Here is a 13,686-nt window from a genome sequence, read left to right as displayed (position 1 = left end):
CCTAGATGCCCTTGAGAGTTCTTTTAAAGGGATGGTCTGCGTGCAGACAGTGTATTTGGCTTTGCCCATGGTGAACAATTTTTGTCCATCTGAAGTTGGGCCTGTGTGTAGGGACATCTCTGTCATTGTCTCAGTTAATTTGCTTTGCTGAGCTGGTTTTCAGGATGGATTCCAAAATTGGGATAGCAGGCTGTCCTGTGCAACCAGGCCACATCTGCCCCCAGCCCACGCAGGCACAACACCAACCCACTGCCCTAGCTCTGCACGTGACACAAAGAGCCCAATGCCACAGACCAGTGTACTCCAAGGCCCCTCCTGCCAGACCTGTGCACAGCACAGCCACATCTTTCCCTGCTGCTGAGCACCCACACTCACAGGCACCAGTGTAGGATCCCCAACCTGTGCCTATACTGGTGCTGCAATGCATCACCACACTCTTGTGTCCCGCCCCACACCCTGCATCCTGCTCCACATCCATCCCACAAATACCAAGGCTTTAGATTACTGAAGGAAATCAACTTCCAAAGTAAACCAATCAAGACATTTACATGCTGCAAAGACAGCAGAAGATCACTAAACATATCATGATGCAGACAGATACAGCCCAGCCTAGCAACCAAATTAAAACACCAGAAGAGATACAGATGTTGGAACAGCTAATCAAAGACATTCATATAACTCTATTAAATAAAATCAATGGGTTAGCTAATGACATAAAGGAGATCAAGAAGACACTAGAAGAGCGTAAAGAGGAATTTGAAAGAATAAATAGAAAAATAGCAGATATCATAGAGATGAAAGAAGCTTTAGACCAAATAAAAAAACATACTAGAGGCACACAACAGCAGATTTGAAGAGGCAGAAGAAATAATAAGCAAACTAGAGGACAGGACCACTGATTTTGAACACTCAAAACAGCAAATGGCAAAAAAGATGGAAAAATTTGAATTGGATCTCAGGGAAATGATGGACAAAACAAAGTGCACAAGTATAAGAATCATTGGTGCCCCAGAAAGAGAAGAGAAGAGTAAAGGGCTAAGAAGATTAGTTGAGGATATAATGGGGGGAAAGTTCCCAACCCTTATAAAGGACATAATTATGCAAGTCAAAGAAGCTCAATGAACTCCAAATAGAATAAATCCAAATAGGCCTTCCCAAAGACATATACTAATCAGTCTGTCAAAAGTTGAAAAGGAGAAGAAAATCCTGAAAGCAGCAAGAGAAAACAATCTACTATATACAAGGGAAACCATATAAGCCTGAGTTCAGACTACTCAACTGGTACTATGGAGGCAAGAAAGCAGTGGTGTGATATATTTAAGATCCTGAAAGAGAAAGACTTCCAGCCCAGAATTGTGTACCCAGCCAAATTGTCCTTCAAAACTGAGAGAGAGATAAAAATTTTCACAGACACAAACAAATCTTGAAAAAATATGTCAAAAAGAGACCTGCCCTATAAGAAATGCTAAAGGTCGTTCTGCCAGTTGAAAAAAAAAAAAAGACAGTAGAGGGAAGTCTGGAGGAGGTTATGGAATTGATGAGTGCTGGTAAGGGTAACTTAAAGGATAAAAAGAGAAAGAAGGGAAAGAGTATATAGATCTGATAAATGTAATTCAAAAATTAAGATGGCGAAGTCAAGAAATGTCTTCTCAATAATAACTTTGAATGTTAATGGACTAAACTTACCAATTAAAAAATACAGATTGGTAGAATGGATGAAGAAAAGCAATTCAGCTATATGCTGCTTACAAGAGACTCATCTCAAATACAAGAATACAAGTAGATTGAAAGTGAAAGAGTGGAAAAAGATGGTCCCTGAAAGTTGTAACCAAAAGAAAGCAGGAGTAGCTATACTAATATCAGGCAAAGTAGGCTTTAAATAGAAAGACTTCATAAGAGAAAGAAAAATGACACTCTATATTAATAAAAGGGACAATTCACCAAGAAGAAATAACAATCACAAATGTTTATGATCCCAATCAAGGAGCTCCAAATTACATGAAACACACATTGGTATAGCTAAAGGGAGCAATAGATATTTCAACAGTAATAGTAGGAGACTTGAATACAACACTCTCCTCTATGCATAGAACAACCAGACAGATGATCAACAAGGAAATAGAGAAGTTAAACAACTTGATAAATGAATTAGAGCTAACAGACATATATAGGTCATTATATCCCCAAACACCAGTATATACATTCTTCTCTAGTGCTCATGGAACATTCTCCAGGATAGATCACAAAACATTGAAATTATTCAAAACATTTTCTCTGATCACAATGGAATGAAGCTAGATATCAAGAACCACCAAAGAATGAAAACATTCACAACTATATGGAGATTAAATAACACACTCTTAAACAACCAGTAGGTCAAAGAAGAAATTGCTACAGAAATCAATAGCTATCTGGAGATGAATGAAAATGAGAATATAACATATCAGAATTTATGGGATGTGGCAAAGGCTGGCCTGAGAGAGAAATTTATTGCCCTAAATGCCTATATTAAAAAACAAGAAAAAGGGCGGGCCACGGTGGCTCAGCAGGTAGGAATGCTTGCCTACGATGCCAGAGGACCCGGGTTCGATTCCTGGTGCCTGCCCATGTTAAAACAAAACAAAACAAAACAAAAAACAAGAAAAAGCAAAAATCAAGGACTTAACTGCTCACCTAGAGGAATTTGAGAAAGAACAGCAAACTAACCCCAAAGCAAACAGAAGAGAAATAACAATGATTAAAGCAGAGTTAAATGAATGGGCAAACAAAAGAACAATAGAAAGAATCAATAAAAACAAAAGTTGGTTCTTTGAGAAAATAAAATTGATGGGCCATTAGCAAGACTGACAAAGAGAAAAGTAGGATGCAAATAAACAAAATCAGAAATGAGAATGGGTGTGTTACCATAGGCCCTGAAGAAATCATAAGATGATACTATAAACAACTATATACAACAAAGTAGACAACTTAGACAAAATGGACAAATTCCCTGGAAACACATAAACAAGCTACACTGGCTCAGGAAGAAATAGAAGATCTCGACAAACCAATCACAATTAAAGAGATTCAATCAGTCATCAAAAATCTTCCGAAAAAGAAAAGCCCAGGACCAGATGGCCTCACAGGGGAATTATACCAAACATTCCCAAAAGAATTAACACCAATCCTGCTCAAACTTTTCCAAGAAATTGAGGAAAAAGGAACACTACCTTACTCATTTTATGAAGTTAATGTCATTTTAATACCAAAACCGGGTAAAGATGTTATAAGAAAGTGTTGTGGGGTGCACCAAAAGAGAGACCACACAATTAAAAACTGTAAGCCAATTTGGAGTCTATATTAGCCAGCTGGTGATGGCCTCAGAAACTTCCAAGAAGGAAGATTCACACAGAGCAGCCCCTAGAGGTTTTCAAGGTGTGTTTATAAAGGCTAAAATTATGTTGTGATTTTGAAGTTGCTAGCAAGCAAGTGTATCATAGAAGCAGAAAAATGCCGTTAGCTGTTGCCAAAACACATCCCATTCCCTCAGTTTCCTAACATTGGTTATTGTTTAACTCTTGAGGACATTCCACCCCAATGTTGTGGGGACTTTTCCTGCTTGGGCCTGATTGATTGCTTCTGGCCCTCCACATTCCCCACTGGTTTTATGAGAAAATCAAATCATTGTTTCTTTACTTTGATTATAAATAGCTGATATTAAGTTCCAAGGACTAATAATTTAACAGTTTGTATTTTTCTTTGCACGTATGAGGTTAGATAGTTGATTATAGAGGGCCTAAACATTAATAATATGAGAATTAGGGGCCCTGCTATGGCAGACAAGAACGTGGTCAGCCATGGGGACCAGGAAAATAAGTTTTCATGTCACTGGCAGGGGTCCCATCCACCGGGTCTCCAAGGGGCTGGCTGAAGCTTCTTTACCCAGACTAGGTCTCCAGGCTGCACCTGAAATAGATCTTTTTTAGGGGCAGGATTTGTTGGTCCTGGATGGGCTGCCTTTACCAGTTTCTGAGTTTGCTAGGTGGTAGATTGCAGGGCCTGTATTGATTTTAGAAGAGAATGGTTATTTAATTCAGCTATTTTTTCCCCCCAATTTAGGATTAGTGGAGGTGGTCATTTATAGGGTAATTCCCTTAATACAGGGAGTACATTTAGTTTTTAGGAAGGCAAATGGAAGGAGACTCACCCAGTTTTCACCAGTCCCGAGTTTTAGTTTATTTGAAGTTTCCTTTATTGTTTTATTCATTCTTTTAATTTGCCCTGAACTCTGTGGCCTATAAATACAATGTAATTTCCATTTGATACTTAATATTTAATATTTTCGCTAACAATTGGGTAACTTGGGCAATGAATGTTGGCCCATTGTCAGACCCCATTGCAATTGGGAGGCCAAATCAGGGGACAATTTCAGAAACTAGTTTTTTTTATTATAATTATTATTTGCGCTGTCTCGGTTCTGGTAGGAAATGCCTCAGTCCATCCGGAGAAGGTGTCGGTGAAGACTAATAAGTGTTTGTATCCATATGGACCAGGTAATATTTCCATGAAGTCTATTTCCCACTGTTCCCTTTGGGCTTGTCCCCTCAGCCTAGTTCCTTGGGGCATTTCTTTCCCTCAGCTGGAATTTACCTGGGTGCAGATGTGTCATCTGGACGATACCTGCTGGGCTTGTTGTTGCAATCAGGGAATGTAGTGATCTCTCTGTAAGAGTTCAGTTATTAGGATTCTCCCATCTGGGAGAATTTTTCAACTGCCCACATCTGTTTTAGTGCCTAGAGTTTCGTCCATTCTAATTTTCCCCCCGGTATATTGTGGAGGGCTTGGCAGCACTCGCCCCCGTGAAACAGGAAGTATCTGCAGCATCTCCACTGGTTTTTGGGCAACCTCTTTTGACATTTTATTAACCAGGGCATTTCCTTTTATTAACCAGGGCATTTCCTTTGGCAATTTGAGTTTCGGCAGTCTGATGTCCTTTGCAATGTATAACAGCTGCCCCTTTTGGCAAACAGATAGCCTCTAGCAAGGCAAGTATTTCTGGTATATTTTTTATTTCCTTTCCTCCCAATGTAAAAAGTCCCCACTCCTGATATAGTGCCCCATGGTTGTGTGCAGTTGTGAAGGTATATTTGCTGTCTGTACAGATGTTGACAACATTCCCTTTTCCCCACCTTAGAGCCTGGGTCAGAGCTATCAGTTCGGCCTTTTTGGCTGAGACCCAACAGCCCAACTGGGCCAGTTTTTGTAACAAGTTTTCAGTTGCCTTTTTGCAGTCTGACAGGTTATTAGCTGCCAGTAAGAGGTCATCCACATATTGTAGGAGGACTATCTCTGGATGCTCTTGTCTAAAATGAGCCAAATCCTGGCTTAAGGCCTCAACCAAGTCCAGGTTAGTTGTCCAGAGAACCCCCACCCCTCTGGGTCAGTCCATTCAAAAGCAAAGATGGGTTGACTCACCATGGCCAGGGGAAGCAAAAAGAAGGCATCCTTTAAGTCCAGAATAGTGTAGACCTGCTGGCTGGGAGGCAACAGGCTCAAGCGTGTATATGGGTTAGGCACAGTGGGGTGAATGGTTTCAATTCTTTTGTTTATCTTGCACTGGCTGGAAATCGTCAGTCCCAGGTTTTTGGACCAGGGGAAGGGGGGCGTTCCAGGCCAAATGGCAAGGGTCTAGAATACTTGCCTCCAGGAGTTTTTTTGATATGGACTGCAATGCCTTTTTTCAGCTGGACAACAATGGGGGGGGCCGGTGAGTGGCTAATCCTGGTAGGTTAGTTTCTGCTCATATGCCTGGAATTTTTCTTTAAATTCCTGCAAATATGGGCCTGGGGCTGGCAGTAAGTAAATACTTTTCCAATAAGGGGTAAGTGAGGAGGATTGCCGAGGGGTTTGTACTGAAAGAGCTTGGCCCAATCATTTCTGGCTTGTAATTTTTGGAGAAGTTCTCTCCCCAAAAGGGGGTACGGACACTCTGGCATTACAAGAAGTGAGTGGGTGACAGTTCCTTCCCCAAGGTTAGTGATCCTAGTCTTAGTCCATGGGAAGACTTTGTCTTTCCCGTTGCTCCCTGTGTGGGGATTTTTTCCTTAGATCTGGACCCTTCTGCCTGCTGGAGGATGGAGAAAGTCCCGCCAGTATTCACTAGAAATTTTATAGGCTTGCCCCCGATTTTTAAGGTGACCTTGGGCTCCCAGGGGCTCAACAGAATGGAGCCCCGGCCCCATCAATTCGCCTCTTCAACTAGAATGGGGGCCAGTTTCAGTCCTCTAAGTTCTCTTTTAGGGCATTCATTTTTCTAATGTCTGGTTTTTTTTTTTTTTTTTTTTTTTTTTTTTGCAGTAGGCGTATTGGTTTGCACTTAGGCCCAACTTTTTTTTCCTTGGTTTCCCTTTCTTTTTCCAATGTTTCTATTTATTTATTTATTTTTTCCTGTTCAGTCATTGTGGATATTAAAATTTTGGCTATTTTTTGGACTGTATGGTCCCAGGGTCATCTCTGTTATTAAAAGTCTTTTGGGCAATCTTTATCAGTTCAGACAGCACTTTACCCTTAAATCCTTCTAATTTCTGTAATTTTTTTCTTATATCTGGGGCCGACTGGGTGACAAATGCTATATTTACAGCTTGCTTATTTTCACGCACCTCTGGATTTATAGAGGTGTACAAGCGGTATGCCTCCAGGAGGCGCTCAAGGAAAGCGGCCGGCGATTCGGCTGGCTTTTGTACAGTTTTGCTTACCCGAGATAAGTTGGTCGGCTTCTTGGCTGCAGCTTGTATTCCTCAGAGCAGAGTCTGGTGATACCAATTGAGAGCCTCATTACCTTTATCAGTGTTGGGGTCCCATCCGGGATGGGTGGAGGGGAATACAGCCTCTAATTGGGTTGATTCAGTAGTAGGTTGTCCATCAGGTCCAAAAATTAACTTCCTTGCCTCTCTTCTGACTCAGTCTCATTCCTTGGAGGTGAAGAGGGCCTGGAGCTGTTGGCAGTCATCCCAGGTGGGCTGGTGGGTAAAAAAGACAGTCTCCAAGAGGGAGATGAGCCCTTGGGGCTTTTCAGATTTAGAGGGATTCTGATTTTTCCAATTATATAGATTGCTAGAGGAAAAGGGGATATAGACCATGAAAGGTGGGCGGTCGTCCCCCGGGGCAAGGCCAACCTGCCTCAAGGGTAAAATTGGAGCTCCGGAAGAATCCGGTGATTGTGCACCAGAAGAAGGGTGGTAAGTAGAGCCACTTCTGATATGGGGGGTACTGAAGGCCACCTCCTGGCTATTAGAGGGGCTGGTTGCCGCCTCTTGGCTGTTTCTCCCCTCTGGCCTTAGAGGGGGCAGAGGGGCTGTTGGGTATGGAGGAGGGTCCATCAAGAGCAGATCCTCTGATGGTCCTTTCAATACTATGATCCCCTTAGTCCTTTCTTTTTGAGAGGTATTTATTAAGAGGGCCATTTTGGCTCTGGGGGGGTCTTTCTTTTTGGGACTCCAGGCAAGACCGTAACCACTTGGGTTTTTCTGTTAAAATTTCAATCCAAATTAGTATATAGGGGATTTGGTCAGGGTGCCTGGATTGCCAAAAATTGTTCTTTGGACTTTATAAGCCACAGATAGACCTGTGGTTCCTTCAGTGGCAAAAATTGGCCACTCCTGTGAGCAGAATTTTTTCAAGTTGAAGGCGTTGACAGGGGCTCCGTAGTCTCCGGCCTTCTGCTGAAATTCCTGGAAATTTTTTGAAAAACATTGAAGGGGAGTATAGACAGATAAGCTTAACTGACCCATGGCAATTATGACAAGAATGACACAGAATGCAACAGAATGACACAGAATGCGATGAGACCAACAGATGAGAGAAGGGACAGACTAAACTAAGACACACAAAAGCCTTATCCTTAATTGATTCCTAACCAGAAGCCCTGGGAAATGTCTTGCTCCGGGACCTGACCTTGGAAGTAATGCTGCATCCAGCCTTCCAGAGGTCCCTGACCTGGATCCAGTAACAGACCTGTACTCACCGGTGAGGTTCCCAGAAACAGATAACTCCACCAGATTTTGTATAATTTCGGAGGATCCTGTAGAACTGGCCTGGTTCCTGGTCCTTGCCTGGGGTGGAGGAACGTCTCTCCGAGGCCTTCCCCTAGGCTGGACCTCAGTTCCTGGGGTGGTCCCCAAGACCTGTGGTCACGAGATGTCCCATTAGGGATGATCTCGTTGGGACCTCCAAATGTTGTGGGGTGCACCAAAAGAGAGACCACATAATTCAAAACTGTAAGTCAATTTGGAGTCTTTATTAGCCGGCTGGTGACTGCCTCAGAAACTTCCAAGAAGGAAGATTCAGAGAGCAGCTCCTAGAGGTTTTCAAGGTGTGTTTATAAAGGCTAAAATTATGTTGTGATTTTGCAGTTGCTAGCAAGCAAGTGTATCATAGAAGCAGAAAAGTGCTATTAGCTGTTGCCAAAATACATCCCTTTCTCTCAGTTTCCTAACATTGGTTATTGTTTAACTCTTGGGGACATTCCACCCCAATGTTGTGGGGACTTTCCCTGCTTGGGCCTGATTAATTACTCCTACTTGGGCCTGATTGATTGCTTCTGGCCCTCCACAAAAGGAAAACTACAGGCCAATCTCCCTCATGGACATAGATGCAAAAATTCTCAACAGAATACTAACAAACTGAATCCAACAACCATTAAAATAATTATACACCATGATCAAGTTGGGTTTGGGGATGCAAGGATGGTTCAACACAAGAAAATCAATTAATGTAATACAGCACATTAACAAATCAAAAAGGAAAAATCACATCATCTCAATTAATGCTGATAAAGCATTTGATTAAATTCAACACCCTTTTCTGATAAAAACACTTCAAAAGATAGGAATCAAAGGTAACATCCTTAATATGATAAAGGACATATATGAAAGACCAATATCCAGCATCATACTCAATGGAGAAAGACTGAAAGCTTTCCCCTTAAGATCAGGAATGAGACAAAGATGCCTCTGTCATCACTATTATTCAACGTTGTGCTAGAAGTTCTAGCTAGAGCACTTAGGCAGGATGAAGAAATAAAAGGCATCCAAATTGGAAAGGAAGAAGTAAAACTTTCATTATTTGCAGATGACATGATACTATATTTGGGAAATCCTGAGAAATCTACAACAAAGCTACTTGACCTAATAAACAAATACAGCAAGGTGGCAGGATATAAAATTAATGTGCAAAAATCAGCAACATTTCTATACACAAGCAACGACCTAACTGAGGATCAGTTAAGGAAAAAATTCCATTCAAAATAGCAATCAAAAGAATCAAGTAGTTAGAAATGAACTTAACTAGGGATGCAAAGGACTTGTACACAGAAAACTACATAACATTGCTAAAAGAAATCAAAGAAGATCTAAATAGGTGGAAAGACATTCCCTGCTCATGGATAGGAAGGTCAAATACAGTTAAGATGTCAATTCTACCAAATTGATCTACAGATTCAATGCAGTACCAATCAAAATTTCAACAACCTACTTCGAAGACTTGGAAAAGCTAACTACCAAATCCATCTGGATGGGAAAGAAACCCTTGAATAGCTAAAAATATCCTAAAAAAGAAAAATGCAGTGGGAGGACTAACACTTTCTGACATTAAAACTTGTTATAAAGCCACAGTGGTCAAAACAGCATGGTACTGGCACAAAGAGAGAAGTATTGACCAATGGAACTGAATCAAGATACAGAAAAAAACCACCAAATCTATAGTCAGCTGATTTTTGACAAGGACCCCAAATCCACTGAACTGGGACAAAATAGTCTTTTCAATAAATGGGCATGGGAGAACTGGATATCAAGAGCCAAAAGAATGAAAGAGAACCCTTACATTACACCCTATACAAAAATTAACTCAAAGTGGTTCAAACACCTAAATATAAGAACTAGCACCATAAAGCTTCTAGAAGAAAATGTAGGGAAACATCTTCAAGATCTAGTAATAGGAGGTAGCTTCGTAAACTTTACACCCAAAGCACAAGCAACAAAAGAAAAAATATATAAATGGGAACTCCTCAAAATCAAATGATTGTGTATCTCAAAAGACTGTCAAAGAGGTTGAGAGGCAGCCAACTCAATGGAAGAAAATATTTAGAAATCACATATCAGACAAAGGCTTGATATTCTGTATACATAAAGAAATCATACAACTCAACAACAACAAAAAAACAAACAACCCAACTATAAAATGGGCTAAAGACATTGTGGTAGTAAGATTCAGTTTTCAACTTGGCTAGGTGAAGGTGCTTAGTTCTTTTGCTGTGGACATGAAGCAATGGCATGTGAAACTCATTTGTTGTTGATTACATCCACAGTTGGTTAGGAGGCATGCCTGCTGCAATGAGTGATGTTTGATTTAATTGGCTGGTGCTTAAATGAGAGACTCAATGTAGCACAGCCCAAGCAGCTCAGCATACCTCATCTCAGCACTGGCAGCTCAGCCCAGGCCTTTGGAGATACAGAAAGAAATCACCCTGGGGAAAGTTGTTGGAACCCAGAGGCCTGGAGAGAAGGCCAGCAGAGATCACCCTGTGCCTTCCCACATAAGAAAGAACCTCAGTTGAAAGTTAGCTGCCTTTCCTCTGAAGAACTAATGAAAAAAAGTCCCCTTTTATTAAAAGCCAATCCATCTCTGGTGTGTTGCTTTCTGGCAGCTAGCAAACTAGAGCAGATTTGGTACCTGAGAAGTGGGGTGCTGCTGCGGTTTGCAAATACCAGATATGTTGGAATGGTTTTTTGGATGGCTAAGGGGAAGATTTTGGTGGAACTGTGAAGAGAATGATGGAGAAGTCCTGGAGTTCTTGAAGAGATTGTTGGTATAAATGAAACCACTGCCAATCTGGACAAAGGGGTACACAAAAGGGAAAAATTGGAGTTTGCAGAGTGAGAACCATGGAGGCTTGGGTCTGAAGCCAAGAAGCCTCAGCCAGAAGAGTGGACCCAGCCATATACATGGAGAAGGTAAGTTCACCCTGAATGGCAAGGATGAATCTTCTACCTTGTTGCAGTGGAAGAGTCATGCAGCCTCAGGCCTTGGAGAAGGTATAGCATGCTCCTTGGGGGACTGGGGAGAGCCTGGCTGCCACCACATGGAGGAGTTGAGCATGTGCCCTAGAAATGGTAGAGCCCAGGTGTGGCCTTGATGCTTGGAGAGGGTGGAGCCGAGAAAAAGGTGGTCTCCTCAATGTTCCCCGAGGTTGATTTGGAAGGAGGCAGGCCACTGCATAGGCACTTGGAAAGGGTGGGACTGCCACTTTTTAAAGCCAAAGGGTAAATGACTTTCAGACTTTGAAATCCTATGGAGTTTGCCCTGCAGGTTTTCAGAACTGTTTGGGTCTTGTGACTCTTGTGTTCTTTCCAATTTCTCCATATGGAAATGAAAAGCTGTATCCTGTGAATGTCCTCCTTTGTATATTGGCACTAGATAAGTTGTTTTAAGATTCATAGGTCCACAGCCAGAAAAGAATTTTTTGCACCTTACTATTGTTTAAGGTGATGCGTGTAGTTGCCAAGTTGACAAGGGGTGGACATGTGGTAGTTAGATTCAGTTGTCAACTTAGCTATGTGAAGGTGCTTAGTTCTTTTGCTGTGGACATGAGGCAATGGCATGTGAACCTCATCTGTTGTTGATTACATCTGCAGTCGGCTAGGAGGCATGCCTGCTGTAATGACTGATGTTTGATTTAATTGGCTGGTGCTTAAATGAGAGACACAATGTAGCACAGCCCAAGCAGCTCAGCATACCTCATCTCGGCACTGGCAGCTCAGCCCAGGCCTTTGAAGATGCAGAAAGAAATCACCTGGGGGAGAGTTGTTGGAGCCCAGAGGCCTGGAAAGAAGGTCAGCAGAGATCACCCTGTGCCTTCCCATGTAAGAAAGAACCTCAGTTGAAAGTTAGCTGCCTTTCCTCTGAAGAACTAATGAAAAAAAGTCCCCTTTTATTAAAAGCCAATCCAGGGGTCCAGAGAAGATGGCGGCTTAGTAAGGCATGCGGGTCTTAGTTCCTCCTCCAGAACAACTACTAAAGAACTAGAAACAGTACAGAACAGCTCTCAGAGCCACGACAGAGACCAAAAACACAGTGTACCCCATTCTGGAATGGCTGGACCGGCTAAGAGACTCCACTGCAGTGAGGTCCCCAAGAGGCGCTCGCTTCCCCGGGCCGCGGTGGCTGGCGGCCGGAGCCCCTCCCTCCCTCCTTCCCGGGCTGGCTGAGAGCTTTGGATTGGGTTCCCCAAGCCGTGGCGGCCAGCGCCCCTCCCCACGCGCAGCTTCCCAGGCCAACTGGGAGCCTCAGAGCGGCGGTTCCCCAAGCCGTGGTGGCCGGCGACCAGAGCCCCTTCCACACACGCGGCTTCCCGGGCCAGCTGGGAACCTTCGATTGGTGGTTCCCCAAGCCGTGGCGGCCCTCCCACACGCAGCTTCCCGGGCCGGCTGGGAGATTTAGATCGGCGGTTCCCCAAGCCGCAGTGGTTGGTGCCCCTCCCCCACGCATGGCTTCCCGGGCAGGCTGGGAGCCTCGGAACAGCAGTCCCCCAAACCGCAGTGGCCGGCGACTGCAGCCCCTTCCACACACGCGACTTCCCGGGCTGGCTGGGAGCCTCAGAACAGTGGTTCCCCAAGCCGCGGCGGCTGGTGACCCTCCCCCACAGGCGACTTCCCAGAGGAAAAGGAAAGAGTCTCCAACAGTAGTAGAGACTGAGCCCAACCTAACACCAATAGTGGCATTAATGAACAACTTCTGACTACTAAAAATAGGTCCTCAACTCAGGCGAAACTGGTCAAGGCGGAAATCGCTGATTGGGCTAACTGAAAAAGAGGAAAGGGGGTGAAACAGAGCCTTCTGCAGCTGTTTCTATGGAGGTTTCATTGCCTCTGGGCTCAGCGCTGGGATTACATACGTTACAACTGCCCCGAGCGCAGAAACACGCTGCTTTCAGGGCTCTCTACCACCTGAACCTTCCCCGCAGGAGGGGTGAAATGCAACTCAGGTGGAATCCCTCTCTCAAGGAATTCAGATCCCAGGACTTCACAATTTGAATCCATTAAAACCAACCTACAACCTTTCCTCTGTCTCCACCACACACCCAGCAGTGAGAGTCTTCCAAAGTTAAAGGAGCCACAACATCTTTTGCTGGTGGGACCTGCAGACAGACAAGCACCACATACTGGGCATGATAAGAAAAACAGAGCCCAGAGACTTCACAGGAAAGTCTTTCAACCTGCTGGGTCCCACACTCAGGGAAATCTGATTAAATGCCCAGACGCCAGCAAAAAATAACAAATCACACCAGAAAAATTGAAGATATGGCTCAGTCAAAGAAACAAACCAATAGCTCAAATGAGATACAGGAGCTGAGACAACTAATTCTGAATATATGAACAGAAATGGAAAACCTCTTCAAAAACCAAATCAATAAATTGAGGGAGGACATTAAGAAGGCATGGGATCAACAAAAAGAAGAAATGGAAAGTCTGAAAAACAAATCACAGAACTTATGGGATTGAAAGACACAGTAGAAGAGATGAAAAAAACAATGGAAACCTACAATGGCAGATTTCAATAGACAGAGGATAGAATTAGTGAACTGGAGGATGGAGCATCTGAAATCCAAAAAGAAACAGAAACTATAGGGAAAAGAATGGAAAAACTTGAGCA

Source organism: Tamandua tetradactyla, chromosome 13 (genome assembly GCF_023851605.1).
Source record: "Tamandua tetradactyla isolate mTamTet1 chromosome 13, mTamTet1.pri, whole genome shotgun sequence".
NCBI classification, from domain to species: Eukaryota; Metazoa; Chordata; class Mammalia; order Pilosa; family Myrmecophagidae; genus Tamandua; species Tamandua tetradactyla.
This window is presented reverse-complemented; position numbering follows the sequence as displayed.